The 22785-nt window shown below is 44.0% G+C and overlaps 8 non-coding genes across 8 annotated transcripts; all 8 read right to left on the bottom strand.

Moving 5' to 3' along the window:
* Positions 1-300: 300 nt before the first annotated feature.
* TRNAE-UUC (transfer RNA glutamic acid (anticodon UUC)) lies at positions 301-372 on the bottom strand. The gene has a single exon. It is a non-coding gene; the product is annotated as a tRNA-Glu (tRNA).
* Positions 373-3263: 2891 nt separating this feature from the next.
* TRNAE-UUC (transfer RNA glutamic acid (anticodon UUC)) lies at positions 3264-3335 on the bottom strand. The gene has a single exon. It is a non-coding gene; the product is annotated as a tRNA-Glu (tRNA).
* A 2890-nt stretch (positions 3336-6225) lies between these two features.
* Positions 6226-6297, bottom strand: TRNAE-UUC (transfer RNA glutamic acid (anticodon UUC)). The gene has a single exon. It is a non-coding gene; the product is annotated as a tRNA-Glu (tRNA).
* A 2890-nt stretch (positions 6298-9187) lies between these two features.
* TRNAE-UUC (transfer RNA glutamic acid (anticodon UUC)) lies at positions 9188-9259 on the bottom strand. The gene has a single exon. It is a non-coding gene; the product is annotated as a tRNA-Glu (tRNA).
* A 2890-nt stretch (positions 9260-12149) lies between these two features.
* On the bottom strand, positions 12150-12221 carry TRNAE-UUC (transfer RNA glutamic acid (anticodon UUC)). Its single transcript has one exon. It is a non-coding gene; the product is annotated as a tRNA-Glu (tRNA).
* Positions 12222-15111: 2890 nt separating this feature from the next.
* Positions 15112-15183, bottom strand: TRNAE-UUC (transfer RNA glutamic acid (anticodon UUC)). Its single transcript has one exon. It is a non-coding gene; the product is annotated as a tRNA-Glu (tRNA).
* Positions 15184-18071: 2888 nt separating this feature from the next.
* On the bottom strand, positions 18072-18143 carry TRNAE-UUC (transfer RNA glutamic acid (anticodon UUC)). Its single transcript has one exon. It is a non-coding gene; the product is annotated as a tRNA-Glu (tRNA).
* Positions 18144-21032: 2889 nt separating this feature from the next.
* TRNAE-UUC (transfer RNA glutamic acid (anticodon UUC)) lies at positions 21033-21104 on the bottom strand. The gene has a single exon. It is a non-coding gene; the product is annotated as a tRNA-Glu (tRNA).
* Between the last annotated feature and the right edge of the window lie 1681 nt (positions 21105-22785).

Genomic DNA, 22785 nt, shown 5'->3' with positions numbered 1-22785 from the left:
GGTGGCACCACAGTCAATTGCTGCCTTCTTCTCTGTGCCCCGGTCTCTTTATATAATCTGTACTTTTTGTTGTGCAATAAAAGAAAAACAAGGAATAACCCTTCATAGTATTAATGTACAGGTCAAGGGCTGAGGAGAGAGGGCAGTAGATTTGGGGGTCGGTGTAAACCTCTGACGGCATTAGATGGAAGCAGAAGACAAAGCAAGTGACATTTATTAAGACTTTAGGTGCATTTAGGTTTATAGAAAAAAACTGAGAAAGATAAAAATGTCTGAGTAGTGAAAAAAAAAAATATGGATTTCCCATACCGGGAGTCGAACCCAGGCCGCCTGGGTGAAAACCAGGAATCCTAACCGCTAGACCATATGGGAACTGCGAACTTTTTTTACAGCTTAGTGTATGTGAGGTGTCTCCCAAGGTCACACTGCATTCCGTACACTGAGAATTATATTGTTCTTCTCAGTAGTACACAATCAATTGGGGTAACAGACACCTCACTTCTGACAAAAGAGAAGGAATGACCAGAAGTCATCATTTCTGCCACAACCTGTCAGGTCTCATTATTTACAACCTTAGAGCTTCTACACATACACAGAGCCCAGGACACGGAGGACAGCAGCAGTCCCTGCATTCACTATTACTAACCCCTCCCCTTGAGCCAGACAAAGCCACGCCCCTCCCGTAGGACACTCCTGGGTTTCCTCACCAGACTGATGGCCCCACAGACCCCTCTCCAGTTATCTTCCAGCTGCTTCCTTGACGACACTCCCCTGCACCTGTCACAGGCTCCAGGCTGCCCTCCTGGGGCTCGAGTTATACTCCTTCTCTATCTACTAACAGCACCGACTCCAGTCCTGACACTGGATTGGTTCACACAGAGAAGAAACAGCTCAGAAGTAGTCTGGGTTGTTCCCAGGTACCTGCATCTTCACACAGTGACCGCCAGGGGGCAGCACAGCCAAAGCACTCACAGCCCACAAGGCTACAAATCATCAATTGGATGTCAGCAGCCTTGTCAGAGGCGCAGATACTAGTAATTCCACAGTATTTTGGGACAGCAGAGGAAGAAGCAAGTGCTTAGCTGAAGTGGTCACTGCTGTTTTGTCACAACACCAGACATATGTTCTTAAAAGCATGTAAGCGCACATTCTTAGGCATTCTCGGTCATCTTCTCCCTTTCTGACATTATACCAATTGTATACACCCGAATGGAGAAAAATTAAAATATAAGGTACTAGGAATATGCGCCAAAGGTAGGCAAATTAAACATTTCAAGTACAAATATTACCATATTTATTGATGTAAAATGTAAACAAGTTAGACTGAAAATATGTGTGTGTGTTTACAAAGGATGTCTAAAGTGTATGCTGTGAGGTCAGGTTGCAGTTCACTACTTGCACTTGTGCCTTTCACAAGTGTGAGTACCCAGTTACACTAATGTCTGCTCTGACTTGTTATTCTGAGAGTCATGTGCTAAAGGGGGGCTTCCCCCCTAGTTTGAGGGACCAGAGTACGAATGCCCCAGGGCACAGGAAGTACACAGTCCTCATTGATACAACTGTGGCCCAGTAACTTCTGACTGCCCTTTGACCCCACAGACTGGCACATATATGTCATCAGACTATAGCACTGTGGTACATATGCACACATGTGCATGTACACGTCAGCCAGTTATTTATTCATTTATGTGCTAATACTGTTCAGCATCAGGATGTGATGTCGAAGGAGACTGGTGGAGAGCGCTGAAGTCTCTGGTATTTCAAGACAAAACTAGAGACCTTTTCACACTCATATACTGCTCCAGGCAGATCTTCCACTGCAAATGCAAGTTATATGAGTCCAGCTGAAAACTGTTTATTTTTGGGTACTTGCTTTAGTCAAAGGTTACCATTTGCAAATCACAAAAAAAAAGCAAAGGGCAATTTCATACATTAACACTTTGGTAAAGTCGTTCTTTCACACCGTACATTTCCGTAAGTTTCTCTCTCCTTGTAAGTTATCCGGTGTGAAGGCCAAGTGGAGTCAGGTCCACACTGTGCATCTTACAGTTGTGTAGCCAGAGTAGAGAGGTGTCCACACAGACACAGGACGTAGACAACACCTGTGTGTAGCATCAAGTGTCCCCAGCAACGCCTATAGAATAATGTATAGATGCCCCCAAACCGCAGAAACCACGAGGGGAATGAAAAGAGGAAGAGACGGGTTATGTCAGAGATACAAATGGTTTCCTGCTCAAGACCTGCAATAAATTAAAACAAAAGTATTATTACAAACATTCCAGGTCCTACCGAAATTGGAACTCAGATTGCTGGATTCAGAGTCCAGAGTGCTAATCATTACACGATGGAACCAACGTCCACGATCCTCAACCCTAGGAGTCCTGAAGCAGTGTCAGTCGCCACCTACTGTCTATCGCTTCAATTCGTTCACACTGTAAATCAAACATGACAAATCCAACAGCACAACTAAAATGTGTATTTCACAAGTAATAACATAAAAACAGAAATATACTTTTGCTGATGCAGAAACAAAGAAAACGTCTCGTCTGATGCTTTGAAATCTCCATTTAGCATGGCCCCTTAACTAACCACCAAGAGTCTTTGCACGGCTGGGAACCTTCGTAAAAGGGTCAGTGGGTCACTGTGAATGCAGCAGATCTTCACCCCTGTATTTCTTACAAAGAAGCAGAGTTTTATTCCTGGTACAGGAGGCATCTCTGGTGTCTGATACTACCGGTAGTGTTCAGCCTACCCTCTCTGAGAGAGCAGCAGTGAGGGTACAAAGCACACTGGTTGCAAAATGTGGACACTGCAAACAACAGCTGCAATATCACAGATGATATAAAACACATAAAGTACTCAAGTCTTATACTAGAAACAAAACAGCAGGGGAATCATGTCATAAAACAAATTATGAACCCACAGTATGTACGGGGCAGGTAATAAAATGCGAATTTCCCATGGTGGGACCACAGTCAATTGCTGCCTTCTTCTCTGTGCCCTGGTCTCTTTATATAATCTGTACTTTTTGTTGTGCAGTAATAGAAAAACAAGGAATAACCCTTCATAGTATTAATGTACAGGTCAAGGGCTGGGGAGAGAGGGCTGTAGATTTGGGGGTCGGTGTAAACCTCTGACGGCATTAGATGGAAGCAGAAGACAAAGCAAGTGACATTTATTAAGACTTTAGGTGCATTTAGGTTTATAGAAAAAAACTGAGAAAGATTAAAATGTCTGAGTAGTGAAAAAAAAAAAAAATGGATTTCCCATACCGGGAGTTGAACCCAGGCCGCCTGGGTGAAAACCAGGAATCCTAACTGCTAGACCATATGGGAACTGTGAACTTTTTATACAGCTTAGTGTATGTGAGGTGTCTCCCAAGGTGACATTGCATTCCGTACACTGAGAGTTATATTGTTCTTCTCAGTAGTACACAATCAATTGGGGTAACAGACACCTCACTTCTGACAAAAGAGAAGGAATGACCAGAAGTCATCATTTCTGCCACAACCTGTCAGGTCTCATTATTTACAACCTTAGAGCTTCTACACATACACAGAGCCCAGGACACGGAGGACAGCAGCAGTCCCTGCATTCACTATTACTAACCACTCCCCTTGAGCCAGACAAAGCCACGCCCCTCCCGTAGGACACTCCTGGGTTTCCTCACCAGACTGATGGCCCCACAGACCCCTCTCCAGTTATCTTCCAGCTGCTTCCTTGACGACACTCCCCTGCACCTGTCACAGGCTCCAGGCTGCCCTCCTGGGGCTCGAGTTATACTCCTTCTCTATCTACTAACAGCACCGACTCCAGTCCTGACACTGGATTGGTTCACACAGAGAAGAAACAGCTCAGAAGTAGTCTGGGTTGTTCCCAGGTACCTGCATCTTCACAGAGTGACTGCCAGGGGGCAGCACAGCCAAAGCACTCACAGCCCACAAGGCTACAAATCATCAATTGGATGTCAGCAGCCTTGTCAGAGGCGCAGAGACTAGTAATTCCACAATATTTTGGGACAGCAGAGGAAGAAGCAAGTGCTGAGCTGAAGTGGTCACTGCTGTTTTGTCACAACACCAGACATATGTTCTTAAAAGCATGTAAGCACACATTCTTAGGAATTCTTGGTCGTCTTCTCCCTTTCTGACATTATACCAATTGTATACACCCGAATGGAGAAAAGTTAAAATATAAGGTACTAGGAATATGCGCCAAAGGTAGGCAAATTAAACATTTCAAGTACAAATATTACCATATTTATTGATGTAAAATGTAAACAAGTTAGACTGAAAATATGTGTGTGTGTTTACAAAGGATGTCTAAAGTGTATGCTGTGAGGTCAGGTTGCAGTTCACTACTTGCACTTGTGCCTTTCACAAGTGTGAGTACCCAGTAACACTAATGTCTGCTCTGACTTGTTATTCTGAGAGTCATGTGCTAAAGGGGGGCTTCCACCCTAGTTTGAGGGACCAGAGTACGAATGCCCCAGGGCACAGGAAGTACACAGTCCTCATTGATACAACTGTGGCCCAGTAACTTCTGACTGCCCTTTGACCCCACAGACTGGCACATATATGTCATCAGACTATAGCACCGTGGTACATATGCACACATGTGCATGTACACGTCAGCCAGTTTTTTATTCATTTATGTGCTAATACTGTTCAGCATCAGGATGTGATATCGAAGGAGACTGGTGGAGAGCGCCGAAGTCTCTGGTATTTCAAGACAAAACTATAGACCTTTTCACACTCATATACTGCTCCAGGCAGATCTTCCACTGCAAATGCAAGTTATATGAGTCCAGCTGAAAACTGTTTATTTTTGGGTACTTGCTTTAGTCAAAGGTTACCATTTGCAACTCACAAAAAAAAAGCAAAGGGCAATTTCATACATTAACAGTTTGGTAAAGTCGTTCTTTCACACCGTACATTTCCGTAAGTTTCTCTCTCCTTGTAAGTTATCCGGTGTGAAGGCCAAGTGGAGTCAGGTCCACACTGTGCATCTTACAGTTGTGTAGCCAGAGTAGAGAGGTGTCCACACAGACACAGGACGTAGACAACACCTGTGTGTAGCATCAAGTGTCCCCAGCAACGCCTATAGAATAATGTATAGATGCCCCCAAACCGCAGAAACCACGAGGGGAATGAAAAGAGGAAGAGACGGGTTATGTCAGAGATACAAATGGTTTCCTGCTCAAGACCTGCAATAAATTAAAACAAAAGTATTATTACAAACATTCCAGGTCCTACCGATATTGGAACTCAGATTGCTGGATTCAGAGTCCAGAGTGCTAATCATTACACGATGGAACCAACGTCCACGATCCTCAACCCTAGGAGTCCTGAAGCAGTGTCAGTCGCCACCTACTGTCTATCGCTTGAATTCGTTCACACTGTAAATCAAACATGACAAATCCAACAGCACAACTAAAATGTGTATTTCACAAGTAATAACATAAAAACAGAAATATACTTTTGCTGATGCAGAAACAAAGAAAACGTCTCGTCTGATGCTTCGAAATCTCCATTTAGCATGGCCCCTTAACTAACCACCAAGAGTCTTTGCACGGCTGGGAACCTTTGTAAAAGGGTCAGTGGGTCACTGTGAATGCAGCAGATCTTCACCCCTGTATTTCTTACAAAGAAGCAGAGTTTTATTCCAGGTACAGGAGGCATCTCTGGTGTCTGATACTACCGGTAGTGTTCAGCCTACCCCCTCTGAGAGAGCAGCAGTGAGGGTACAAAGCACACTGGTTGCAAAATGTGGACACTGCAAACAACAGCTGCAATATCACAGTTGATATAAAACACATAAAGTACTCAAGTCTTATACTAGAAACAACACAGCAGGGGAATCATGTCATAAAACAAATGATGAACCCACAGTATGGACGGGGCAGGTAATAAAATGTGAATTTCCCATGGTGGCACCACAGTCAATTGCTGCCTTCTTCTCTGTGCCCCGGTCTCTTTATATAATCTGTACTTTTTGTTGTGCAATAAAAGAAAAACAAGGAATAACCCTTCATAGTATTAATGTACAGGTCAAGGGCTGAGGAGAGAGGGCAGTATATTTGGGGGTCGGTGTAAACCTCTGACGGCATTAGATGGAAGCAGAAGACAAAGCAAGTGACATTTATTAAGACTTTAGGTGCATTTAGGTTTATAGAAAAAAACTGAGAAAGATTAAAATGTCTGAGTAGTGAAAAAAAAAAATATGGATTTCCCATACCGGGAGTCGAACCCAGGCCGCCTGGGTGAAAACCAGGAATCCTAACCGCTAGACCATATGGGAACTGTGAACTTTTTTTACAGCTTAGTGTATGTGAGGTGTCTCCCAAGGTCACACTGCATTCCGTACACTGAGAATTATATTGTTCTTTTCAGTAGTACACAATCAATTGGGGTAACAGACACCTCACTTCTGACAAAAGAGAAGGAATGACCAGAAGTCATCATTTCTGCCACAACCTGTCAGGTCTCATTATTTACAACCTTAGAGCTTCTACACATACACAGAGCCCAGGACACGGAGGACAGCAGCAGTCCCTGCATTCACTATTACTAACCCCTCCCCTTGAGCCAGACAAAGCCACGCCCCTCCCGTAGGACACTCCTGGGTTTCCTCACCAGACTGATGGCCCCACAGACCCCTCTCCAGTTATCTTCCAGCTGCTTCCTTGACGACACTCCCCTGCACCTGTCACAGGCTCCAGGCTGCCCTCCTGGGGCTCGAGTTATACTCCTTCTCTATCTACTAACAGCACCGACTCCAGTCCTGACACTGGATTGGTTCACACAGAGAAGAAACAGCTCAGAAGTAGTCTGGGTTGTTCCCAGGTACCTGCATCTTCACACAGTGACCGCCAGGGGGCAGCACAGCCAAAGCACTCACAGCCCACAAGGCTACAAATCATCAATTGGATGTCAGCAGCCTTGTCAGAGGCGCAGATACTAGTAATTCCACAGTATTTTGGGACAGCAGAGGAAGAAGCAAGTGCTTAGCTGAAGTGGTCACTGCTGTTTTGTCACAACACCAGACATATGTTCTTAAAAGCATGTAAGCGCACATTCTTAGGCATTCTCGGTCGTCTTCTCCCTTTCTGACATTATACCAATTGTATACACCCGAATGGAGAAAAATTAAAATATAAGGTACTAGGAATATGCGCCAAAGGTAGGCAAATTAAACATTTCAAGTACAAATATTACCATATTTATTGATGTAAAATGTAAACAAGTTAGACTGAAAATATGTGTGTGTGTTTACAAAGGATGTCTAAAGTGTATGCTGTGAGGTCAGGTTGCAGTTCACTACTTGCACTTGTGCCTTTCACAAGTGTGAGTACCCAGTTACACTAATGTCTGCTCTGACTTGTTATTCTGAGAGTCATGTGCTAAAGGGGGGCTTCCCCCCTAGTTTGAGGGACCAGAGTACGAATGCCCCAGGGCACAGGAAGTACACAGTCCTCATTGATACAACTGTGGCCCAGTAACTTCTGACTGCCCTTTGACCCCACAGACTGGCACATATATGTCATCAGACTATAGCACTGTGGTACATATGCACACATGTGCATGTACACGTCAGCCAGTTTTTTATTCATTTATGTGCTAATACTGTTCAGCATCAGGATGTGATGTCGAAGGAGACTGGTGGAGAGCGCTGAAGTCTCTGGTATTTCAAGACAAAACTAGAGACCTTTTCACACTCATATACTGCTCCAGGCAGATCTTCCACTGCAAATGCAAGTTATATGAGTCCAGCTGAAAACTGTTTATTTTTGGGTACTTGCTTTAGTCAAAGGTTACCATTTGCAAATCACAAAAAAAAAGCAAAGGGCAATTTCATACATTAACACTTTGGTAAAGTCGTTCTTTCACACCGTACATTTCCGTAAGTTTCTCTCTCCTTGTAAGTTATCCGGTGTGAAGGCCAAGTGGAGTCAGGTCCACACTGTGCATCTTACAGTTGTGTAGCCAGAGTAGAGAGGTGTCCACACAGACACAGGACGTAGACAACACCTGTGTGTAGCATCAAGTGTCCCCAGCAACGCCTATAGAATAATGTATAGATGCCCCCAAACCGCAGAAACCACGAGGGGAATGAAAAGAGGAAGAGACGGGTTATGTCAGAGATACAAATGGTTTCCTGCTCAAGACCTGCAATAAATTAAAACAAAAGTATTATTACAAACATTCCAGGTCCTACCGAAATTGGAACTCAGATTGCTGGATTCAGAGTCCAGAGTGCTAATCATTACACGATGGAACCAACGTCCACGATCCTCAACCGTAGGAGTCCTGAAGCAGTGTCAGTCGCCACCTACTGTCTATCGCCTGAATTCGTTCACACTGTAAATCAAACATGACAAATCCAACAGCACAACTAAAATGTGTATTTCACAAGTAATAACATAAAAACAGAAATATACTTTTGCTGATGCAGAAACAAAGAAAACGTCTCGTCTGATGCTTCGAAATCTCCATTTAGCATGGCCCCTTAACTAACCACCAAGAGTCTTTGCACGGCTGGGAACCTTTGTAAAAGGGTCAGTGGGTCACTGTGAATGCAGCAGATCTTCACCCCTGTATTTCTTACAAAGAAGCAGAGTTTTATTCCAGGTACAGGAGGCATCTCTGGTGTCTGATACTACCGGTAGTGTTCAGCCTACCCTCTCTGAGAGAGCAGCAGTGAGGGTACAAAGCACACTGGTTGCAAAATGTGGACACTGCAAACAACAGCTGCAATATCACAGATGATATAAAACACATAAAGTACTCAAGTCTTATACTAGAAACAACACAGCAGGGGAATCATGTCATAAAACAAATGATGAACCCACAGTATGGACGGGGCAGGTAATAAAATGCGAATTTCCCATGGTGGCACCACAGTCAATTGCTGCCTTCTTCTCTGTGCCCCGGTCTCTTTATATAATCTGTACTTTTTGTTGTGCAATAAAAGAAAAACAAGGAATAACCCTTCATAGTATTAATGTACAGGTCAAGGGCTGGGGAGAGAGGGCAGTAGATTTGGGGGTCGGTGTAAACCTCTGACGGCATTAGATGGAAGCAGAAGACAAAGCAAGTGACATTTATTAAGACTTTAGGTGCATTTAGGTTTATAGAAAAAAACTGAGAAAGATTAAAATGTCTGAGTAGTGAAAAAAAAAAATATGGATTTCCCATACCGGGAGTCGAACCCAGGCCACCTGGGTGAAAACCAGGAATCCTAACCGCAAGACCATATAGGAACTGTGAACTTTTTTGACAGCTTAGTGTATGTGAGGTGTCTCCCAAGGTCACACTGCATTCCGTACACTGAGAGTTATATTGTTCTTCTCAGTAGTACACAATCAATTGGGGTAACAGACACCTCACTTCTGACAAAAGAGAAAGAATGACCAGAAGTCATCATTTCTGCTACAACCTGTCAGGTCTCATTATTTACAACCTTAGAGCTTCTACACATACACAGAGCCCAGGACACAGAGGACAGCAGCAGTCCCTGCATTCACTATTACTAACCCCTCCCCTTGAGCCAGACAAAGCCACGCCCCTCCCGTAGGACACTCCTGGGTTTCCTCACCAGACTGATGGCCCCACAGACAGCTCTCCAGTTATCTTCCAGCTGCTTCCTTGACAACACTCCCCTGCACCTGTCACAGGCTCCAGGCTGCCCTCCTGGGGCTCGAGTTATACTCCTTCTCTATCTACTAACAGCACCGACTCCAGTCCTGACACTGGATTGGTTCACACAGAGAAGAAACAGCTCAGAAGTAGTCTGGCTTGTTCCCAGGTACCTGCATCTTCACAGAGTGACTGCCAGGGGGCAGCACAGCCAAAGCACTCACAGCCCACAAGGCTACAAATCATCAATTGGATGTCAGCAGCCTTGTCAGAGGCACAGAGACTAGTAATTCCACAATATTTTGGGACAGCAGAGGAAGAAGCAAGTGCTGAGCTGAAGTGGTCACTGCTCTTTTGTCACAACACCAGACATATGTTCTTAAAAGCATGTAAGCGCACATTCTTAGGCATTCTCGGTCGTCTTCTCCCTTTCTGACATTATACCAATTGTATACACCCGAATGGAGAAAAGTTAAAATATAAGGTACTAGGAATATGCGCCAAAGGTAGGCAAATTAAACATTTCAAGTACAAATATTACCATATTTATTGATGTAAAATGTAAACAAGTTAGACTGAAAATATGTGTGTGTGTTTACAAAGGATGTCTAAAGTGTATGCTGTGAGGTCAGGTTGCAGTTCACTACTTGCACTTGTGCCTTTCACAAGTGTGAGTACCCAGTTACACTAATGTCTTCTCTGACTTGTTATTCTGAGAGTCATGTACTAAAGGGGGGCTTCCACCCTAGTTTGAGGGACCAGAGTACGAATGCCCCAGGGCACAGGAAGTACACAGTCCTCATTGATACAACTGTGGCCCAGTAACTTCTGACTGCCCTTTGACCCCACAGACTGGCACATATATGTCATCAGACTATAGCACCGTGGTACATATGCACACATGTGCATGTACACGTCAGCCAGTTTTTTATTCATTTATGTACTAATACTGTTCAGCATCAGGATGTGATGTCGAAGGAGACTGTTAGAGAGCGCCGAAGTCTCTGGTATTTCAAGACAAAACTAGAGACCTTTTCACACTCATATACTGCTCCAGGCAGATCTTCCACTGCAAATGCAAGTTATATGAGTCCAGCTGAAAACTGTTTATTTTTGGGTACTTGCTTTAGTCAAAGGTTACCATTTGCAACTCACAAAAAAAAAGCAAAGGGCAATTTCATACATTAACACTTTGGTAAAGTCGTTCTTTCACACCGTACATTTCTGTAAGTTTCTCTCTCCTTGTAAGTTATCCGGTGTGAAGGCCAAGTGGAGTCAGGTCCACACTGTGCATCTTACAGTTGTGTAGCCAGAGTAGAGAGGTGTCCACACAGACACAGGACGTAGACAACACCTGTGTGTAGCATCAAGTGTCCCCAGCAACGCCTATAGAATAATGTATAGATGCCCCCAAACCGCAGAAACCACGAGGGGAATGAAAAGAGGAAGAGACGGGTTATGTCAGAGATACAAATGGTTTCCTGCTCAAGACCTGCAATAAATTAAAACAAAAGTATTATTACAAACATTCCAGGTCCTACCGATATTGGAACTCAGATTGCTGGATTCAGAGTCCAGAGTGCTAATCATTACACGATGGAACCAACGTCCACGATCCTCAACCCTAGGAGTCCTGAAGCAGTGTCAGTCGCCACCTACTGTCTATCGCTTGAATTCGTTCACACTGTAAATCAAACATGACAAATCCAACAGCACAACTAAAATGTGTATTTCACAAGTAATAACATAAAAACAGAAATATACTTTTGCTGATGCAGAAACAAAGAAAACGTCTCGTCTGATGCTTCGAAATCTCCATTTAGCATGGCCCCTTAACTAACCACCAAGAGTCTTTGCACGGCTGGGAACCTTTGTAAAAGGGTCAGTGGGTCACTGTGAATGCAGCAGATCTTCACCCCTGTATTTCTTACAAAGAAGCAGAGTTTTATTCCAGGTACAGGAGGCATCTCTTGTGTCTGATACTACCGGTAGTGTTCAGCCTACCCTCTCTGAGAGAGCAGCAGTGAGGGTACAAAGCACACTGGTTGCAAAATGTGGACACTGCAAACAACAGCTGCAATATCACAGATGATATAAAACACATAAAGTACTCAAGTCTTATACTAGAAACAACACAGCAGGGGAATCATGTCATAAAACAAATGATGAACCCACAGTATGGACGGGGCAGGTAATAAAATGCGAATTTCCCATGGTGGCACCACAGTCAATTGCTGCCTTCTTCTCTGTGCCCCGGTCTCTTTATATAATCTGTACTTTTTGTTGTGCAATAAAAGAAAAACAAGGAATAACCCTTCATAGTATGAATGTACAGGTCAAGGGCTGGGGAGAGAGGGCAGTAGATTTGGGGGTCGGTGTAAACCTCTGACGGCATTAGATGGAAGCAGAAGACAAAGCAAGTGACATTTATTAAGACTTTAGGTGCATTTAGGTTTATAGAAACAAACTGAGAAATATTAAAATGTCTGAGTAGTGAAAAAAAAAAATATGGATTTCCCATACCGGGAGTCAAACCCAGGCTGCCTGGGTGAAAACCAGGAATCCTAACCGCTAGACCATATGGGAACTGTGAACTTTTTATACAGCTTAGTGTATGTGAGGTGTCTCCCAAGGTCCACTGCATTCCGTACACTGAGAGTTATATTCTTCTTCTCAGTAGTACACAATCAATTGGGGTAACAGACACCTCACTTCTGACAAAAGAGAAGGAATGACCAGAAGTCATCATTTCTGCCACAACCTGTCAGGTCTCATTATTTATAACCTTAGAGCTTCTACACATACACAGAGCCCAGGACACGGAGGACAGCAGCAGTCCCTGCATTCACTATTACTAACCCCTCCCCTTGAGCCAGACAAAGCCACGCCCCATCCCGTAGGACACTCCTGGGTTTCCTCACCAGACTGATGGCCCCACAGACCCCTCTCCAGTTATCTTCCAGCTGCTTCCTTGACGACACTCCCCTGCACCTGTCACAGGCTCCAGGCTGCCCTCCTGGGGCTCGAGTTATACTCCTTCTCTATCTACTAACAGCACCGACTCCAGTCCTGACACTGGATTGGTTCACACAGAGAAGAAACAGCTCAGAAGTAGTCTGGGTTGTTCCCAGGTACCTGCATCTTCACAGAGTGACTGCCAGGGGGCAGCACAGCCAAAGCACTCACAGCCCACAAGGCTCCAAATCATCAATTGGATGTCAGCAGCCTTGTCAGAGGCGCAGAGACTAGTAATTCCACAATATTTTGGGACAGCAGAGAAAGAAGCAAGTGCTGAGCTGAAGTGGTCACTGCTGTTTTGTCACAACACCAGACATATGTTCTTAAAAGCATGTAAGCACACATTCTTAGGAATTCTCGGTCGTCTTCTTCCTTTCTGACATTATACCAATTGTATACACCCGAATGGAGAAAAGTTAAAATATAAGGTACTAGGAATATGCGCCAAAGGTAGGCAAATTAAACATTTCAAGTACAAATATTACCATATTTATTGATGTAAAATGTAAACAAGTTAGACTGAAAATATGTGTGTGTGTTTACAAAGGATGTCTAAAGTGTATGCTGTGAGGTCAGGTTGCAGTTCACTACTTGCACTTGTGCCTTTCACAAGTGTGAGTACCCAGTTACACTAATGTCTGCTCTGACTTGTTATTCTGAGAGTCATGTGCTAAAGGGGGGCTTCCACCCTAGTTTGAGGGACCAGAGTACGAATGCCCCAGGGCACAGGAAGTACACAGTCCTCATTGATACAACTGTGGCCCAGTAAATTCTGACTGCCCTTTGACCCCACAGACTGGCACATATATGTCATCAGACTATAGCACCGTGGTACATATGCACACATGTGCATGTACACGTCAGCCAGTTTTTTATTCATTTATGTACTAATACTGTTCAGCATCAGGATGTGATGTCGAAGGAGACTGTTAGAGAGCGCCGAAGTCTCTGGTATTTCAAGACAAAACTAGAGACCTTTTCACACTCATATACTGCTCCAGGCAGATCTTCCACTGCAAATGCAAGTTATATGAGTCCAGCTGAAAACTGTTTATTTTTGGGTACTTGCTTTAGTCAAAGGTTACCATTTGCAACTCACAAAAAAAAAGCAAAGGGCAATTTCATACATTAACACTTTGGTAAAGTCGTTCTTTCACACCGTACATTTCCGTAAGTTTCTCTCTCCTTGTAAGTTATCCGGTGTGAAGGCCAAGTGGAGTCAGGTCCACACTGTGCATCCTACAGTTGTGTAGCCAGAGTAGAGAGGTGTCCACACAGACACAGGACATAGACAACACCTGTGTGTAGCATCAAGTGTCCCCAGCAACGCCTATAGAATAATGTATAGATGCCCCCAAACCGCAGAAACCACAAGGGGAATGAAAAGAGGTAGAGACGGGTTATGTCAGAGATACAAATGGTTTCCTGCTCAAGACCTGCAATAAATTAAAACAAAAGTATTATTACAAACATTCCAGGTCCTACCGATATTGGAACTCAGATTGCTGGATTCAGAGTCCAGAGTGCTAATCATTACACAATGGAACCAACGTCCACGATCCTCAACCCTAGGAGTCCTGAAGCAGTGTCAGTCGCCACCTACTGTCTATCGCTTGAATTCGTTCACACTGTAAATCAAACATGACAAATCCAAGAGCACAACTAAAATGTGTATTTCACAAGTAATAACATAAAAACAGAAATATACTTTTGCTGATGCAGAAACAAAGAAAACGTCTCGTCTGATGCTTCGAAATCTCCATTTAGCATGGCCCCTTAACTAACCACCAAGAGTCTTTGCACGGCTGGGAACCTTTGTAAAAGGGTCAGTGGGTCACTGTGAATGCAGCAGATCTTCACCACTGTATTTCTTACAAAGAAGCAGAGTTTTATTCCAGGTACAGGAGGCATCTCTGGTGTCTGATACTACCGGTAGTGTTCAGCCTACCCTCTCTGAGAGAGCAGCAGTGAGGGTACAAAGCACACTGGTTGCAAAATGTGGACACTGTAAGCAACAGCTGCAATATCACAGATGATATAAAACACATAAAGTACTCAAGTCTTATACTAGAAACAACACAGCAGGGGAATCATGTCATAAAACAAATGATGAACCCACAGTATGGACGGGGCAGGTAATAAAATGCGAATTTCCCATCGTGGCACCACAGTCAATTGCTGCCTTCTTCTCTGTGCCCCGGTCTCTTTATATAATCTGTACTTTTTGTTGTGCAATAAAAGAAAAACAAGGAATAACCCTTCATAGTATTAATGTACAGGTCAAGGGCTGGGGAGAGAGGGCAGTAGATTTGGGGGTCGGTGTAAACCTCTGACGGCATTAGATGGAAGCAGAAGACAAAGCAAGTGACATTTATTAAGACTTTAGGTGCATTTAGGTTTATAGAAAAAAACTGAGAAAGATTAAAATGTCTGAGTAGTGAACAAAAAAAATATGGATTTCCCATACCGGGAGTCGAACCCGGGCCGCCTGGGTGAAAACCAGGAATCCTAACCGCTAGACCATATGGGAACTGTGAACTTTTATAAAGCTTAGTTTATGTGAGGTGTCTCCCAAGGTCACACTGCATTCCGTACACTGAGAGTTATATTCTTCTTCTCAGTAGTACACAATCAATTGGGGTAACAGACACCTCACTTCTGACAAAAGAGAAGGAAAGGACAGAAGTCATCATTTCTGCCACAACCTGTCAGGTCTCATTATTTACAACCTTAGAGCTTCTACACATACACAGAGCCCAGGACACGGAGCACAGCAGCAGTCCCTGCATTCACTATTACTAACCCCTCCCCTTGAGCCAGACAAAGCCACGCCCCTCCCGTAGGACACTCCTGGGTTTCCTCACCAGACTGATGGCCCCACAGACCCCTCTCCAGTTTTCTTCCAGCTGCTTCCTTGACGACACTCCCCTGCACCTGTCACAGGCTCCAGGCTGCCCTCCTGGGGCTCGAGTTATACTCCTTCTCTATCTACTAACAGCACCGACTCCAGTCCTGACACTGGATTGGTTCACACAGAGAAGAAACAGCTCAGAAGTAGTCTGGGTTGTTCCCAGGTACCTGCATCTTCACAGAGTGACTGCCAGGGGGCAGCACAGCCAAAGCACTCACAGCCCACAAGGCTACAAATCATCAATTGGATATCAGCAGCCTTGTCAGAGGCGCAGAGACTAGTAATTCCACAATATTTTGGGACAGCAGAGGAAGAAGCAAGTGCTGAGCTGAAGTGGTCACTGCTGTTTTGTCACAACACCAGACATATGTTCTTAAAAGCATGTAAGCGCACATTCTTAGGCATTCTCGGTCGTCTTCTCCCTTTCTGACATTATACCAATTGTATACACCCGAATGGAGAAAAGTTAAAATATAAGGTACTAGGAATATGCGCCAAAGGTAGGCAAATTAAACATTTCAAGTACAAATATTACCATATTTATTGATGTAAAATGTAAACAAGTTAGACTGAAAATATGTGTGTGTGTTTACAAAGGATGTCTAAAGTGTATGCTGTGAGGTCAGGTTGCAGTTCACTACTTGCACTTGTGCCTTTCACAAGTGTGAGTACCCAGTTACACTAATGTCTGCTCTGACTTGTTATTCTGAGAGTCATGTGCTAAAGGGGGGCTTCCACCCTAGTTTGAGGGACCAGAGTACGAATGCCCCAGGGCACAGGAAGTACACAGTCCTCATTGATACAACTGTGGCCCAGTAACTTCTGACTGCCCTTTGACACAACAGACTGGCACATATATGTCATCAGACTATAGCACCGTGGTACATATGCACACATGTGCATGTACACGTCAGCCAGTTTTTTATTCATTTATGTGCTAATACTGTTCAGCATCAGGATGTGATGTCGAAGGAGACTGGTGGAGAGCGCCGAAGTCTCTGGTATTTCAAGACAAAACTAGAGACCTTTTCACACTCATATACTGCTCCAGGCAGATCTTCCACTGCAAATGCAAGTTATATGAGTCCAGCTGAAAACTGTTTATTATTGAGTACTTGCTTTAGTCAAAGGTTACCATTTGCAACTCACAAAAAAAAAGCAAAGGGCAATTTCATACATTAACACTTTGGTAAAGTCGTTCTTTCACACCGTACATTTCCGTAAGTTTCTCTCTCCTTGTAAGTTATCCGGTGTGAAGGCCAAGTGGAGTCAGGTCCACACTGTGCATCTTACAGTTGTGTAGCCAGAGTAGAGAGGTGTCCACACAGACACAGGACGTAGACAACACCTGTGTGTAGCATCAAGTGTCCCCAGCAACGCCTACAGAATAATGTATAGATGCCCCCAAACCGCAGAAACCACGAGGGGAATGAAAAGAGGAAGAGACGGGTTATGTCAGAGATACAAATGGTTTCCTGCTCAAGACCTGCAATAAATTAAAACAAAAGTATTATTACAAACATTCCAGGTCCTACCGATATTGGAACTCAGATTGCTGGATTCAGAGTCCAGAGTGCTAATCATTACACGATGGAACCAACGTCCACGATCCTCAACCCTAGGAGTCCTGAAGCAGTGTCAGTCGCCACCTACTGTCTATCGCTTGAATTCGTTCACACTGTAAATCAAACATGACAAATCCAACAGCACAACTAAAATGTGTATTTCACAAGTAATAACATAAAAACAGAAATATACTTTTGCTGATGCAGAAACAAAGAAAACGTCTCGTCTGATGCTTTGAAATCTCCATTTAGCATGGCCCCTTAACTAACCACCAAGAGTCTTTGCACGGCTGGGAACCTTCGTAAAAGGGTCAGTGGGTCACTGTGAATGCAGCAGCTCTTCACCCCTGTTTTTCTTACAAAGAAGCAGAGTTTTATTCCAGGTACAGGAGGCATCTCTGGTGTCTGATACTACCGGTAGTGTTCAGCCTACCCTCTCTGAGAGAGCAGCAGTGAGGGTACAAAGCACACTGGTTGCAAAATGTGGACACTGCAAACAACAGCTGCAATATCACAGATGATATAAAACACATAAAGTACTCAAGTCTTATACTAGAAACAACACAGCAGGGGAATCATGTCATAAAACAAATGATGAACCCACAGTATGGATGGGGCAGGTAATAAAATGCGAATTTCCCATGGTGAGACCAGAGTCAATTGCTGCCTTCTTCTCTGTGCCCCGGTCTCTTTATATAATCTGTACTTTTTGTTGTGCAATAATAGAAAAACAAGGAATAACCCTTCATAGTATTAAAGTACAGGTCAAGGGCTGGGGAGAGAGGGCTGTAGATTTGGGGGTCGGTGTAAACCTCTGACGGCATTAGATGGAAGCAGAAGACAAAGCAAGTGACATTTATTAAGACTTTAGGTGCATTTAGGTTTATAGAAAAAAACTGAGAAAGATTAAAATGTCTGAGTAGTGAAAAAAAAAATATGGATTTCCCATACCAGGAGTCGAACCCGGGCCGCCTGGGTGAAAACCAGGAATCCTAACCGCTAGACCATATGGGAACTGTGAACTTTTATAAAGCTTAGTGTATGTGAGGTGTCTCCCAAGGTCACACTGCATTCCGTACACTGAGAGTTATATTCTTCTTCTCAGTAGTACACAATCAATTGGGGTAACAGACACCTCACTTCTGACAAAAGAGAAGGAAAGGACAGAAGTCATCATTTCTGCCACAACCTGTCAGGTCTCATTATTTACAACCTTAGAGCTTCTACACATACACAGAGCCCAGGACACGGAGCACAGCAGCAGTCCCTGCATTCACTATTACTGACCCCTCCCCTTGAGCCAGACAAAGCCACGCCCCTCCCGTAGGACACTCCTGGGTTTCCTCACCAGACTGATGGCCCCACAGCCCCCTCTCCAGTTATCTTCCAGCTGCTTCCTTGACGACACTCCCCTGCACCTGTCACAGGCTCCAGGCTGCCCTCCTGGGGCTCGAGTTATACTCCTTCTCTATCTACTAACAGCACCGACTCCAGTCCTGACACTGGATTGGTTCACACAGAGAAGAAACAGCTCAGAAGTAGTCTGGGTTGTTCCCAGGTACCTGCATCTTCACAGAGTGACTGCCAGGGGGCAGCACAGCCAAAGCACTCACAGCCCACAAGGCTATAAATCATCAATTGGATGTCAGCAGCCATGTCAGAGGCACAGAGACTAGTAATTCCACAATATTTTGGGTTCAGCAGAGGAAGAAGCAAGTGCTGAGCTGAAGTGGTCACTGCTGTTTTGTCACAACACCAGACATATGTTCTTAAAAGCATGTAAGCGCACATTCTTAGGCATTCTCGGTCGTCTTCTCCCTTTCTGACATTATACCAATTGTATACACCCGAATGGAGAAAAGTTAAAATATAAGGTACTAGGAATATGCGCCAAAGGTAGGCAAATTAAACATTTCAAGTACAAATATTACCATATTTATTGATGTAAAATGTAAACAAGTTACACCGAAAATATGTGTGTGTGTTTACAAAGGATGTCTAAAGTGTATGCTGTGAGGTCAGGTTGCAGTTCACTACTTGCACTTGTGCCTTTCACAAGTGTGAGTACCCAGTTACACTAATGTCTGCTTTGACTTGTTATTCTGAGAGTCATGTGCTAAAGGGGGGCTTCCACCCTAGTTTGAGGGACCAGAGTACGAATGCCCAGGGCACAGGAAGTACACAGTCCTCATTGATACAACTGTGGCCCAGTAACTTCTGACTGCCCTTTGACCCCACAGACTGGCACATATATGTCATCAGACTATAGCACCGTGGTACATATGCACACATGTGCATGTACACGTCAGCCAGTTTTTTATTCATTTATGTGCTAATACTGTTCAGCATCAGGATGTGATGTCGAAGGAGACTGGTGGAGAGCGCCGAAGTCTCTGGTATTTCAAGACAAAACTAGAGACCTTTTCACACTCATATACTGCTCCAGGCAGATCTTCCACTGCAAATGCAAGTTATATGAGTCCAGCTGAAAACTGTTTATTTTTGGGTACTTGCTTTAGTCAAAGGTTACCATTTGCAACTCACAAAAAAAAAGCAAAGGGCAATTTCATACATTAACACTTTGGTAAAGTCGTTCTTTCACACCGTACATTTCCGTAAGTTTCTCTCTCCTTGTAAGTTATCCGGTGTGAAGGCCAAGTGGAGTCAGGTCCACACTGTGCATCTTACAGTTGTGTAGCCAGAGTAGAGAGGTGTCCACACAGACACAGGACGTAGACAACACCTGTGTGTAGCATCAAGTGTCCCCAGCAACGCCTATAGAATAATGTATAGATGCCCCCAAACCGCAGAAACCACGAGGGGAATGAAAAGAGGAAGAGACGGGTTATGTCAGAGGTACAAATGGTTTCCTGCTCAAGACCTGCAATAAATTAAAACAAAAGTATTATTACAATCATTCCAGGTCCTACCGATATTGGAACTCAGATTGCTGGATTCAGAGTCCAGAGTGCTAATCATTACACGATGGAACCAACGTCCACGATCCTCAACCCTAGGAGTCCTGAAGCAGTGTCAGTCGCCACCTACTGTCTATCGCTTGAATTCGTTCACACTGTAAATCAAACATGACAAATCCAACAGCACAACTAAAATGTGTATTTCACAAGTAATAACATAAAAACAGAAATATACTTTTGCTGATGCAGAAACAAAGAAAACGTCTCGTCTGATGCTTCGAAATCTCCATTTAGCATGGCCCCTTAACTAACCACCAAGAGTCTTTGCACGGCTGGGAACCTTTGTAAAAGGGTCAGTGGGTCACTGTGAATGCAGCAGATCTTCACCCCTGTATTTCTTACAAAGAAGCAGAGTTTTATTCCAGGTACAGGAGGCATCTCTTGTGTCTGATACTACCGGTAGTGTTCAGCCTACCCTCTCTGAGAGAGCAGCAGTGAGGGTACAAAGCACACTGGTTGCAAAATGTGGACACTGCAAACAACAGCTGCAATATCACAGATGATATAAAACACATAAAGTACTCAAGTCTTATACTAGAAACAACACAGCAGGGGAATCATGTCATAAAACAAATGATGAACCCACAGTATGGACGGGGCAGGTAATAAAATGCGAATTTCCCATGGTGGGACCACAGTCAATTGCTGCCTTCTTCTCTGTGCCCCGGTCTCTTTATATAATCTGTACTTTTTGTTGTGCAATAAAAGAAAAACAAGGAATAAACCTTCATAGTATTAATGTACAGGTCAAGGGCTGGGGAGAGAGGGCAGTAGATTTGGGGGTCGGTGAAAACCTCTGACGGCATTAGATGGAAGCAGAAGACAAAGCAAGTGACATTTATTAAGACTTTAGGTGCATTTAGGTTTATAGAAAAAAACTGAGAAAGATTAAAATGTCTGAGTAGTGAAAAAAAAAAATAAGGATTTCCCATACCGAGAGTCGAACCCAGGCCGCCTGGGTGAAAACCAGGAATCCTAACCGCTAGACCATATGGGAACTGTGAACTTTTTATACAGGTTAGTGTATGTGAGGTGTCTCCCAAGGTCACACTGCATTCCGTACACTGAGAGTTATATTGTTCTTCTCAGTAGTACACAATCAATTGGGGTAACAGACACCTCACTTCTGACAAAAGAGAAGGAATGACCAGAAGTCATCATTTCTGCCACAACCTGTCAGGTCTCATTATTTACAACCTTAGAGCTTCTACACATACACAGAGCCCAGGACACGGAGGACAGCAGCAGTCCCTGCATTCACTATTACTAACCCCTCCCCTTGAGCCAGACAAAGCCACGCCCCTCCCGTAGGACACTCCTGGGTTTCCTCACCAGACTGATGGCCCCACAGACCCCTCTCCAGTTATCTTCCAGCTGCTTCCTTGACGACACTCCCCTGCACCTGTCACAGGCTCCAGGCTGCCCTCCTGGGGCTCGAGTTATACTCCTTCTCTATCTACTAACAGCACCGACTCCAGTCCTGACACTGGATTGGTTCACACAGAGAAGAAACAGCTCAGAAGTAGTCTGGGTTGTTCCCAGGTACCTGCATCTTCACAGAGTGACTGCCAGGGGGCAGCACAGCCAAAGCACTCACAGCCCACAAGGCTACAAATCATCAATTGGATGTCAGCAGCCTTGTCAGAGGCTCAGAGACTAGTAATTCCACAATATTTTGGGACAGCAGAGGAAGAAGCAAGTGCTGAGCTGAAGTGGTCACTGCTGTTTTGTCACAACACCAGACATATGTTCTTAAAAGCATGTAAGCGCACATTCTTAGGCATTCTCGGTCGTCTTCTCCCTTTCTGACATTATACCAATTGTATACACCCGAATGGAGAAAAGTTAAAATATAAGGTACTAGGAATATGCGCCAAAGGTAGTCAAATTAAACATTTCAAGTACAAATATTACCATATTTATTGATGTAAAATGTAAACAAGTTAGACTGAAAATATGTGTGTGTGTTTACAAAGGATGTCTAAAGTGTATGCTGTGAGGTCAGGTTGCAGTTCACTACTTGCACTTGTGCCTTTCACAAGTGTGAGTACCCAGTTACACTAATGTCTTTTCTGACTTGTTATTCTGAGAGTCATGTACTAAAGGGGGGCTTCCACCCTAGTTTGAGGGACCAGAGTACGAATGCCCCAGGGCACAGGAAGTACACAGTCCTCATTGATACAACTGTGGCCCAGTAACTTCTTTCTGCCCTTTGACCCCACAGACTGGCACATATATGTCATCAGACTATAGCACCGTGGTACATATGCACACATGTGCATGTACACGTCAGCCAGTTTTTTATTCATTTATGTACTAATACTGTTCAGCATCAGGATGTGATGTCGAAGGTGTCTGTTAGAGAGCGCCGAAGTCTCTGGTATTTCATGACAAAACTAGAGACCTTTTCACACTCATATACTGCTCCAGGCAGATCTTCCACTGCAAATGCAAGTTATATGAGTCCAGCTGAAAACTGTTTATTTTTGGGTACTTGCTTTAGTCAAAGGTTACCATTTGCAACTCACAAAAAAAAAGCAAAGGGCAATTTCATACATTAACACTTTGGTAAAGTCGTTCTTTCACACCGTACATTTCCGTAAGTTTCTCTCTCCTTGTAAGTTATCCGGTGTGAAGGCCAAGTGGAGTCAGGTCCACACTGTGCATCCTACAGTTGT

The sequence above is a fragment of the Pleurodeles waltl genome, unplaced genomic scaffold, assembly GCF_031143425.1.
Source record: "Pleurodeles waltl isolate 20211129_DDA unplaced genomic scaffold, aPleWal1.hap1.20221129 scaffold_39, whole genome shotgun sequence".
NCBI lineage: Eukaryota > Metazoa > Chordata > Amphibia > Caudata > Salamandridae > Pleurodeles > Pleurodeles waltl.
This window is presented reverse-complemented; position numbering and strand designations above follow the sequence as displayed.